Raw genomic sequence first — 12,060 nt, forward strand, 5'->3', positions numbered from 1 at the left:
CCCCACCCCCCGCCCAGGCTCCTGACAGCCTGTCAGCCACACACACAGGGTGGGGGAACCTGGCTCCTCCCACTGCCGCCTGTCACCTGTCACCTCCCTCCAGAGCTCTTGCAGCCCTCACCTAAGCCACTTCCTACATGTGACAAATCAAGGGCTGCTCACCTGGATTCACACCTGCCATAAGTTGCCAAGCTGGGGAAGGCCGAAGCAGGTCCACCTGGGCGCAGGACAAGCCTGCCAGTTGCAGGTCGCCGGGTCACAAAGAAATACTCTGCTTTGGCCTCGAATGCACAGAGCCAGGGGCTTCCTGATTTCCCAAGTCAGATCTGGCCTAAACCACATAGCTCAAGTAAGGTAGGGAAGGAAGGGACAAGAGGGCCAAATGGGCCAGCCCAGGGCCTGGTGGTTAAGGCGGCTGGATCCCACATAGCGGGCCACAAGGTTCAAGTCCCAGATCCTGCAGCTTGAGAAACTCCAGGTGCGCATGTGTGTGTGTATGCCCGAAATCCTCAAAGAGGGAGACGTGAGTAAAAGGATTGTGGTGACCATTCCTCATGGGGATGCTCTCACTTTCCCTAGCTCACTCTCTCTGGCAAGCACACATCCCCTTTGGCGAAGTTTTTAAAGAGAAAGGGTCTAGAAAAGGCGTGGCCGTGTGATGCTACCAGAGCCGAGCAAACCCCAGGGCTGGGGGCCTGCGGAGATCAAGCCTGGCCGGAGTGCTGGCGTCATAGCGCTCACCTCTGCATGCGGGGCTTCTTAAAATTCTGCCTCCCTTGTGTCTTCCTTTTTTTTTTTTTTTTTTGTTATAGGGTGTGTGTGCTCCCTGAGAGAGACAGAGAGGGAAAGCGAGAAACCATCCCCCAGGGGATGGCCCCAATCCCTTCTCCTCCACTCTCCTTTTGGGATTTTGGGCATGCACACACACGTGCCCAGCGTATTTTTCAAGCTCCCAAGTCAGGGACTCAAACCATGCAGTTAGCCATGTGCGGGATCCAGTGCCTTCACCTTCATACCACTGACAGCCCCACTGTTTGTTTTGAAAGGTTTTATTTATGTATTTATTTTTATTAGGTTATCGGGAAAGTCATGGCATACTCCATCTTTCTATACAAAACTACATCAAGCCGTTCCCGACCACCCAGTCATTTCCTGAGAGGGAGAAGCACTCCTGAGGGTGTCTCCCCACGGTGCACTCCCTCACCCCGACCTTCCAGCAGCCAGGGCCATGGAGCACCACCCCCACCTGTGCCCTGTGACGGGGCCTCTCCCTCGCACAGCAGTCTTGCCAGCCCGCCTTCAGGCTGAAATAGATGCCATTTATTGTAAGCTACTTCTCTTTCGTTGCTTGTGTAGATTACATTTAGGGTCACTTTTTTCAGTTGTGGAAGCCTGTATGATACTATAAAGGATTTTCATCTCAGGATTGGAAAAAAGCACTACAGATATTGGGTTGTCAGGAAAAACAGCACATTTTTGCATAGAAATATATGTCATGACTTTCCTGACAACCTAATAGTTTTTTTTAAAGAATGATTTTATTTAACTTTATTTATTTGTGTATTTATTTATTTCGTTTTTTTGACTAGAGAGGGACAGAGTGAGAGAGAGAGAGGGCAAGTGAGAAAGATAGCCAGGTCCAGGACTTGAACCACAGTTGGCCTCATGGAAGTCCAGCACCCTCAACCACACGCGACCCCCCAGTAATTATCTTAAAAAGAGCCTTGGGGGCATCCTTTGAGAACTGCAGCCCTAAGGTGATAAGGCGGCCTCACAGAGAGCTGCGTGCTGAGTGGGGTTAGGGTTGGACAGGGCTCAGCCAATAAGAAGAGAAGCTGTGAGCTGAGGAGGGAAACAAACCAAGGTCTATTCTAGAAGGTGCGCAGACCCAATTTCCAAAAAGCACAGCTTCTGAACCAAGCCAGGACCTGTCAGAGCGTCTGAGTCTTGGAATCAAACGTCCAGCCACTGAGTCCAGAAAATACCAGCAGACGAGAGCTCAACCCATGGCCTCACGTTGATACATGGGCTGTTCTCTTCAAGGAGAGCCTGTTGTGGGCTGAATGGTGTCACCAAGGAGCTGAGGTCTGGCCCTCTGGATTGTGAAGGAGCCTCACTTAGAAAGAGGGGCTCGCAGATGATGGTGTTTAGATGCGGTCACAGGGTGGGCCTATGACCGTGACCTCATAGTGGCAGGAAATCTGGGTGCAGAGACAGATGCGCAGAGAGAAGGTAACACGGGGACACAAGAAGGCCATCTGCAAGCCCAGGACTGTCTGAAGCCACTGGAAGCCAGGAGGGAGGCCTGGAATGGACGATCCCTCACAGCCCTCAGGAGGAAGCCATCCTGCAAACACCGTGACTTTGGATTTCTGGCCCTGCAAACCATGAGGACACATTTCTGCTACTTAGGGCCCCAGTTTGTCGCGTTCTGTCACAGTGGCCTAGAAGACCAATGCAGAGGGCCCAGGGTCCCTTTGCAGGGGCGTGGGCGAGGCAGGCTGGGGCGTTGGATGGCCAACTCTGGGCTGGCTCTCCTCTGGCAAACGATGCTCTTTCAGCTCTTGCCAGAGCTGAGTCGTTGCCACAGCCCAGTGGTGTCCCGGCCCCGGGAGGGCAGAACAGCTTGCCCCGCGCTGCTATCCAGGAAGGTGGCCTTTATTTTCTCCGCTCAGTTCAGACCAAAGACGTAACTTAAAACTTCTGCTGTACAGACAAAAGCTAGGCACATAAAAATAGTGAAGCGTGGGCAAACACCAGGAAAGGACCTGAGCCGCGTGTCACACTTGCCTTGTTTGAATCCTGGCAAGCTCAGGTGACAGGGACAAGGCTTCCTGGACGCCCCTGCAGCACTGTTAGGCACATGGAAACGCCCGGAGAAAGCACCACAGGGCAGGACCGGGTGCTTTGGGGCCAAGAAGGACCCCTCTCCAGAGAAGTGTGTTTCAGTCAGCCCTGCCTACACCTCCCTCGGCCTCCAGCATGGCCTGGAAAGGAAAGCCGTTCCACAAAGAAGTCCCCAGAGAGGGGCCAGCAGATGGTGTAGTGATTATGTTGCTGGACTCCCACGTAGTCGACTGCGGTTCAAGTCCCAGACCTGGCAGCCTAAAACTCATGCTGGGTGCGTGTGCGTGCATGCCCAAGATCCTGAGGGTAGAATGGAGGAGAAGGAAGGGGAGCATAGCCATCTCCCCAGGGGGTGATTTCTCCATTTTTTGTCTCTCTGGCTCTGTCCAGCAAGTGCACACGCCCTATAGCAAAAGTCTCTCTCAAAAAGAGAAAATAGTCCCCGCAGAGGAAGTGGAAGTGGCAGGTGCTGGCACACTCACACCCAGCAGAGGCCAGGCCCCGCCGCCCTCTCTAGGCCTCTGGGGATCAAAGGTGCTCAAGACCTGGCAGAAACCTGAGCTCTGAAAAATCAATCATTTGCCCAATAGGAAAAGGTGGGTGCTCGGCTCTGCGGCTAGAAGGTACCCAGTGTGCGTGCAAGTCCGGAACAGGCCAGAGCACCAGGGCGAGAGAGCAAGTGGCAGCCAGCCGACAGGCGACAGGCTCGGGGTGATGCTGTTCTCTTGGCACCCCTCGCTGGGACACACGCCTGGCCCTTCCTGGCTCAGGCGGCAGCCAGAATCCTGAGGCTGCTTAAAAGCAGAGGCAGAGCATCCTGCAGTGATTACCAGGCTGACTGCCAACCCCATCCGGAGCACTAATTCCTTATTAGCATTTCCCTGGCTCCTGAGCTGGAGCACCGCCTCCTATGGGGTCAGCGGCCTTCCAGTCCCCTAACCCGGGCCTCTTTGCTCTGCTGTTCTGCCCGTGTGGTGGCTGCTGTTTTGGCAGCAGTGGTGCTGGGTTTCTTTACAGATGCTAAATAAGGGTTCCCCACAACATACAGGTGCGGAAAAGTCCCTCTGTTCCTCAGTTTCCCCGGTGTCCTCCAGCTGAACATCAATTTGTAACTTTGATATAATCAGATTCACTATTTTCCTTGCCACATTTTGTAGATTTAAGAAGTGTTGGGACCAGCAGATGGCATAATGGTTACGTCGCTGGACTCCCACGTAGTTGACCGCCGTTTGAGTCTCAGACCCGGCAGCTTAAAACTCACGCTGGGGCATGTGTGCGTGTGTGCCCAAGATCCCAAGAGCATAACAGAGAAGGGATGGAGGCATGGCCATCTCCTCGAGGGGAGAAGGGTGGTTTCTTGCCTTCTGTCTCTCTGCCTCTCTGTCTCTCCGTGCACACACCCCAGAGCATAACCTCTCTTATTAAAAAAAAAGAAGTGTTTTCCTCCCTCGGGGATCAAAGATACTCTCCTGCATTTCTTGTACTTCCTTCATCATTCTGCCTTTTCTATTCCGGTTTTTATCCTCCTCGACTCCGTCTCTGTCCAAGGGTTAGGGGTTCAGTAGTTTTCTCCATGTACTGAGCGGGGTTCCCAGCACCTCCCTAAACCACCCTCTCTCACCCTCCTAAGAGCCCTGTACTGAGTATCACGCTCTCTCACGGGTCGGCAGCTCAGCTTCTTGTTTACTCAGGCCAATTTTCTAATTTTATCCAAGACCATGCTGTTTGTACTATCCGGACTTTGTGCTATGTGCAGACCTGCACTTTCTACTCTTTTTAAAATACGTCGCTGGACTCCCACGTAGTTGACCGCCGTTTGAGTCTCAGACCCGGCAGCTTAAAACTCACGCTGGGGCATGTGTGCGTGTGTGCCCAAGATCCCAAGAGCATAACAGAGAAGGGATGGAGGCATGGCCATCTCCTCGAGGGGAGAAGGGTGGTTTCTTGCCTTCTGTCTCTCTGCCTCTCTGTCTCTCCGTGCACACACCCCAGAGCATAACCTCTCTTATTAAAAAAAAAGAAGTGTTTTCCTCCCTCGGGGATCAAAGATACTCTCCTGCATTTCTTGTACTTCCTTCATCATTCTGCCTTTTCTATTCCGGTTTTTATCCTCCTCGACTCCGTCTCTGTCCAAGGGTTAGGGGTTCAGTAGTTTTCTCCATGTACTGAGCGGGGTTCCCAGCACCTCCCTAAACCACCCTCTCTCACCCTCCTAAGAGCCCTGTACTGAGTATCACGCTCTCTCACGGGTCGGCAGCTCAGCTTCTTGTTTACTCAGGCCAATTTTCTAATTTTATCCAAGACCATGCTGTTTGTACTATCCGGACTTTGTGCTATGTGCAGACCTGCACTTTCTACTCTTTTTAAAACAACGCTTTGCTGGGATATCATTCACACACCGTAAATTCGTCCTCCCAATGCGTCTAATTCAGTGGTCGCTGCACATTTGCAGATTTGGGCAATGATCAGAACTACCTAATTTCAGAACGTTTCCATCTGAGGCTGGAGGGAAACGGTAGACAGTGTGGAGTCACATGAGCAGAGACAGCAGGTGTCGGCCAGGGGAGATGCGATGCTCCCATTTCTGGCCCGGGCAGACACCAGTCGGGCATGAGTTCTGGAGGCCGTACGCTGAGTGAGAGGCTGACAAGCCAGGCTGTTGTTTCCCCTCCTGGTCTACAGTCCACCCCAACTTTTGGTAAAGAGAGGGGTTTTTAAATTAATTTTATTCATTATCATCATCATTTATTTTTTTAAATTTGCTACAGGGCATGCACACTCACCAGAGAGAGACACAGGGGGAAGGAAAAGTGAGAAAGCAAGCCATCAGGTCTGGGATCCAAACTGCAGTCGATCACATGGGAGTTTAGCCCTGAACTGCCATGCCACCTGCTGGTCCCTTAGGAGAGATTTTTGTTGTAGAGTACACGTGCTCGCCGGAGAGACACAGAGAGAGAGAGACAGAAAGTGAGAAATCACCGCCCCCTCCAGGGGGGGATGACCACGCCACAATCCCTTCTCCTCCGTTCTCCTCTCTGGATGTTGGGCACACACACATGCCTGGTTTGAGTTTGAAGCTTCCAGGTCCAGGACTCAAACCACAGCTGGCCATGTGGGAGTCCAGCAACGTATCACTATGCCACCTGCTGGTCCCTACAGTCCCTTTCTTAAGACATCACTTTGGTTTTCCAACAACTGGGGTACATTCTTCCCCTGGTTTGGGGGTGAAGTATGATCCAAGCCTGGCCAATCGTATCACAAGGATGGGCTCAGCTGTGGGCAATGTTCCCAGTCTGAGTCAGGAGAGTCGACCCCAGACAGAGGGACCACCGGGAAAGAGACACCTTTCTGCCACCAGCATCGTCTGGCCAGGGCGCACAAGTCTGCAGCCACGGTCTTTGTGATCACGGGGGAGAGCGTGGCCGAGAAACCGCCTGGCCAGGAAGAAACCATAGTCAGAGACCAGCAGGTGGCATAATGGTTACCTTGCTGGACTCCAAGGTAGTGACTGCGGTTCGAGTCCCAGACCCGGTGGCTTAAACTCACACCAGGCATGTGTGCGTGCATGCATAGTCCCGAGAGGAAAATGGAGGAGAAGGGATTGCGGCGTGGCCATTTCCCCTAGGGGCTGATTTCTCGTTTTCTGTCTCTCTGGTGAGCCCATGTGCCCTAAGGCAAAAATCTCTCTCTAAAAAATAAAAAAGAAAGCAAAGTTAACAGAAAAGAGAAAAAGTCGAGTCCAGATCCCATTTTTGAGTTTCTGGATCACGCTGTGCCTGAGCTAGAGCTGTCAGTAGACTTCCCGGTTAAATGGTCCAATAAATGAGTTCACTTCCTTGGGCCAGTCAGTGGCATGGTGATTAAGGTGGCTGGATCCGACATGGCAGACCACATTATTTGAGTCCCGGACCCAGTGGCTCAGAGAACTAGCCAGGCATGTGTGTGTGCATGCCCAAAATCTTGAGAAGAGAATGAGGGAGAAAGGACTGCCCGTGTGACCACCCCTCTCAGGGTGATTTCTTTCTTTCTCTCTCTCCCTCTCCCTCTGTCTCAGGCAAGCACATGCTCCCTATAGCAAATTAAAAATAAATAAATAAACAAAAATCTGCTTTCGCATTAGACAACATAACTTGGATTTTATCACTTGCTATAGAAAGAATCTAAATCCGGGGCCAGCAAGTAGTGTGGTGGTTAAGGCGTTGGAATTCCCACATAGACAACTGTGGTTTGAGTCCTGAACCTGGCGGTTTGCTTTCTAACTCTCTTTCTCTCTCTCTCTCACTCTCTCTGTCTGTCTTTCTCTAGCAAAACTCATGTGAAAGAAATAATCCTTTTAAAAGAAAAGAAAGAAAGAAAGAATCTAAATCCTAAGCCAAACAAAGAGCCCAGAGAACAATACCCAGGGTAACCAGAGAACAATACCCATTGGCAAGCGATGTTGCCTGAACAGCAGCAGAAACTGGAGATGTTTATGAGTAGAAAGCAGAGAAAACAACGCTGAGGGACAGCCCTGAAGCTGTCAGAAAATGTCCCTAAGAGCTGCCGAGTAATCAAGAGGTTGGCTGGTCTGGGTGCCCTGAGAACAGGGCCAGGCCTCACATGAAAGTCACAGGGAGCTATAGTGTGTCTCAACACAGGGACAGCCACATAATTAGAGCTGGTTTACTGCAGACGGAGAGGGAGTGCCCTTTTCATGGACCCTGCAGGGGGAGAGGCTGGCCGGATCAAACATTAGGATCTTTCAACCTTGAGTATGTGAACAGCCCAAGGTCCCCCAAATAACTGAGCCTCGAATACAAAGAATATGGAACAGGTGAGTCTTCATTCTGAAGGGTCTACCGATTCCCTGTTCAGTGTCAGTCAGAACTCAGTGTTAGTTCTTGCCCTAATGTCAAGAAATCCCTCTCACATCCCTTCTCTCTCTCTCTAGATATATATTTTTCTATTTGCTGAAGGGCACATGCACTCAGCAAGGAGAGACACTGAGAGACACAGAGAGAGGGAGAGAGAGAAAGAGCCCCCAGTGGGCATGCTCACGCCTCAATTCCTTCTCCAGTTTCTACCCCGGTGGGATTCTGGGCAGGCACACGCATGTGCCCAGCAAGCTTCTCAAGCGACTGGGGCCAGGACCCGAGCTGCAGTGGGTCGTGTGGAATTCTGCCCCTGTAACCACTAGGCCACAGGGCCAGCCCAAACGTCCTCTCTTTTGCCCCTCCGTAAGTCACAGTGCCCCCTAGAACACGCCTATATAGCAGCGTAAGTCCAGGGAAGATAAACAAACCCAAAGGCTGCCTAAAATGAAATAGAAATGTAAACAACAAAGCCACAAGGCTCGCCGCAGACCCCCACCCCCATCCCCCAGAGACAGTCGTGCAGAGGCGGGGTGGGGGCCTTTGTTGACCAGCTCACAGCTCCATTCCCAACCCCGGCTGTCACCCCTGAGAAGCAGGTCAGGCAGGGATGGCAGAGGGCTGCCCTGCTGCTGAGTGCCCCCCTGTTTCCCTGAGAGTGTCTCACCGTCCTCACAGCAGCTGATCCCACACACAGGTTAAGATTGCGCCAGCGCCAGCAGGTGGAGTGGTGGTTGGGGCGCTGGACTCCCCTGTAGCCAACTACAGTTTGAGTCTCAGACCTGACAGCTTGCTTTCTCACTTTCCCTCTCTCTTTCTCTCTCTGGCCGAATTTAAAAGATTTATTTATTAATAATAATAATAATAAATAAAATTAAATAAATAATTCTAAAAAAGGCAAAACAAACATAAAGAGTTTGGGCCAGGTGGGCCAGCAGACAGGTAGTGGTTAAGGCACTGGATACCACATGGCTGACTCCATAGTTCACGCCCCGGACTTGACGGCTTGAAAAACACTCCAGGCATGTGTGCCTGCGTACCCAAAATCCCAAGAGGAAAATGGAGGAGAAGGGAGTGCAGCGTGGCCATCCCCCCTGGGGGTGGGGTGATTTCTCACTCTCCCTTTCTGTCTCTCTCTGTCTCTTTCTAGCAAGTACATGCGCCCTATGGCAAAGATCTCAAAATTAGAACAAAGATTGGACTAGGATTTGAATTGCAATTTTGAACCTGTCCAGCGTTCTATTTTCTAGAACACAAAGCTAATTGAGAAATGCCCAAATGTCTGAATCTGAGCTGTAATAAGGCACTGCTCTGAGACCAACACAAAGAACAGGACTCTCCGAAGTCACAGAAACCCTAGCCGGGGTTCCGAGAGAATCCAGCATTGGACTCTGGCTCCAGCCTGCCCGGCAGGTAGCAAGAGCAGCTGGCGTCTGCTTCGTACGTCAGAGCTTTTCTCCAGTCACACACCAATACTGCATGGTGGAGAGAAAAGGCCACTGTAGAGTGTGTGGCCCACACCTTTAATTACTAGCAGTGCTGTTTCCAAGTGTCACCACCAGGGGCGCTACATGTGCTATTCGTGGAGTGATGGTTGTGAGACAATGTGGGCCCATTCTAAGTTCACACAGGAAACAGGAAGAGACCCAGCCTGAGAGGCTTTGGAACTTTAGAGGACAAAGAGGAAAGAGAAGAAGGGACAAGTGTTCCAGAAGAGCCCCACCTCGACGACAGAGCCTTCAGGGCCACACAGCATGGGACCCAAGGAGTCACTGGATGTGGTACTCAGAAGGATCGCCAGGGACCTTGGCCTGAGCAGCTCCAAGACACGTGGCAAGTTCAAGGATTGCAAGGCTGACCAAGGAGGAGGCAGGACACGAGGGGGCACAGGGCAGAGCGAGCTCTCTGGGGTGGCGCTGAGAAGGTCACAGGAGAGGGGAGGCCCCTCACAGCAGGAGACGCTCCAGAAACAGAGGTATGGGGGACTCCTGGGGAGATGGCGTGGGGGCTACGTGTCCAGGTTGGATCTCTGGGTCAGGAGCTCCCAGGGCAGAGCAGTGTGGGGTCCATGGGAGTCCAGGATTTGTCCAGAAGATGCGGGGTGCAGTTTCATGGGGTATGCAAAGCAGGCAGACCGTACATGGTACCATCATGCCTAATCGAGGTGTGTTTAAAGCAACTGATGTGTGAGAGTTCCTGTGGGCCTTGGCTAACTGCCCCTAGCCTGCTGTGCGGAAGGACTCACACAGAACCTGACACGCGGGGGTCACATGCGTGTGCAGCAACTCGATGGGGTGAAGCTGGATCGCCACATGAGGGAAGACGGCGTGGCTGCTCCCAGAGGAGACTGGGCTGAGGGGGATTAGTTTGGACAAAGGGCTGTAGGAGCCAACAGGTGGTGTAGCCGTTAAGGCCCTGGACTCCCACGTGGCCGTCCGCAGTTCAAGTCCTGAACCTGGTGGACTGAAATGCATGATGGGTGTGTGCGTGTGTGTGCGTGTGTGTGCCCCAAATCCCAAGAGGAGAATGAAGGGTTGCGGCATGGCCATCCCCCTGGGGGTGATTTCTTGCTTTCTGTCTCTATGGTGAGCACATGTGCCCTATAGTAAAAATCTCTCTTAAAAAAAGAAAGAAAGAAAGAAAAAAGAGAGAGCGAGCGAGCTATAAGCAGACGGTTGGGTCAGAGTTGAAAAGACTGGGCATGAGAACGAGTGGGGATAATGGGCCGAGAAGAGCCCAGAGGATGAGCCGGGGAGCCGCACGCATCCTGTGAGTCGGGGGCGGGGGACAGGTTGCGCTGGGGGGGTTGCTCTAAGGGTGTGTCTGGGGGGTGCATGACCTGTCCCAGCATCCTCCACTGGCCCATTCTATGAGGAGACTTGAGAATGTCTGTGGAACACGGAACTAAAGTATGAGTTTATTTTGGTACAAAGATTGTTGAAATCTGCGCAGTTTCCCATTCCACACAGTCCCATGGGCTCTGCTGGCCCCTCTGGAGCCCTGCCCCAGCCGGAGCCGGGTGTGCACGTGCCTGCGTCCTTCAGCGTTTAAGGTTAATAAAAGTCTCTTCCCAGCTTTGAAGTGACGGGAGAGGCTGGCTCCAACATCTCGGCCTCAAAGGGACACTCATCACCTCCTTCCACCAAAGCAGCGCCCAGCGCTGGAGAGAACTGCTGGCCAATGGATACCATGAGACGGCCCCGAGAATAAGAAAACAAGGGGACAGACAGCCCTGTGCAACTCTTCCATCGACGCCAGCACGGGTGGATCTGGGAGTGACACCTTTGCCACCAACCGAAAAGCTCCCAACCCTGAGCCAGACCCTGAGCCAAACTGTCCCGAGCCACAGGTGTTAATCCGAAAGGGCTGGTCCACTGGGAGGGTGGGGGTGAAGAACGGCCACTGGGGTCACTGGGCTTTGTGGGGGGGAGGGGCCTGGGCTCGTGATGGCCAATCCTGCTGCCCCGAGGGCCAGTCCACCTGTGGAGGGAGGGCCAGGGTCTCCAAACATCCCACTCGCCCCTCAGGGTGCGCCAGCCTGGCTGAGATCAGCCAAGCCGTTCCATCAGAACCCTTGAAAGTGGGGCCCAGGTGTGGGCATTTGCACACTGGGTGATCCTGACGTGCAGCGCTGAGAACCCCGGACGGAGCTGTCCCACCGCCGATGTCGCGTCACCTCTCCGTCCTTGCTCCTGGGTCTGCTCAGTCAACCCAATAAAGCAGCTGCTTGTGCCTTAGCGCAAAGCCTGGTCAGTACCAAGCCGTCACTGAGACAGGGTCTGCCCTCCACGTGCTGCCAAAGTAGGCCGGCAAGACTGAGGGCCGGCCCTGGGTCCTGGTAAACGCATCGAGGTGACAAAATGTGGCTTCCAGAGAGGCCTCTTGAGTGAGGACACAGCTGGGTATCGCCTTGCTGGCCAAGAAAACTCAAACCTATTTCATCACTCCAGTGCTTTAGAGGTAACACGGGACCAGGAGGAGCAAAGCGTGAGGGTGGGACGGTGGGAGGCCGGCCCTCACGGGAAGGTCCCAGGTTCACATCCAGAGCCCTCCCTGAACCACCCCCACCCCCGTGCACACCTGTGCCCATAAGGCCTGGCAGAAGCTGGGGGCAGGTTGCCGTGTGGAGACCCTGTGGGGTGCTATCTTTCTCTCTCTCTCACTCATGGAAGAAAGAAACTTTTAACAGAGAGAAACAAAGTGGAGATTAGCAAAACAGGTGAGCACAGGCTTCCGAGAGCTAAGCTCTGAAGGAATGCCTCTCCTGTTTCGTGAGCCCTTTCCATTGAGCCGTGGATGTAGCTGACTGCCCAGCCGGCATCCACTCCCCCTTCTGCTCCCAGCAGAACCCCCTTTGCTTCAT

General features: G+C 53.0%; 1 protein-coding gene and 1 long non-coding RNA gene across 3 annotated transcripts in view; one reads left to right on the top strand and one right to left on the bottom strand.

Moving 5' to 3' along the window:
- The window catches only part of LOC102492319 (uncharacterized), a 15,516-nt gene extending 4,158 nt beyond the window's left edge, over positions 1 to 11,358 (top strand). The window contains exons 2-3 of the long non-coding RNA XR_335609.3: positions 8,848 to 9,672; positions 10,772 to 11,358. This is a non-coding gene — a long non-coding RNA (uncharacterized LOC102492319). The remainder of the gene's footprint in view (positions 1 to 8,847; positions 9,673 to 10,771) is intronic.
- TMEM181 (transmembrane protein 181) overlaps positions 1 to 12,060 on the bottom strand; it is a 76,985-nt gene that overhangs the window by 56,270 nt on the left and 8,655 nt on the right. The gene's annotated exons all lie outside the window — the stretch shown is intronic.

Source organism: Tupaia chinensis, unplaced genomic scaffold, assembly GCF_000334495.1.
Source record: "Tupaia chinensis unplaced genomic scaffold, TupChi_1.0 Scaffold000468_1, whole genome shotgun sequence".
Taxonomy (NCBI): domain Eukaryota; kingdom Metazoa; phylum Chordata; class Mammalia; order Scandentia; family Tupaiidae; genus Tupaia; species Tupaia belangeri.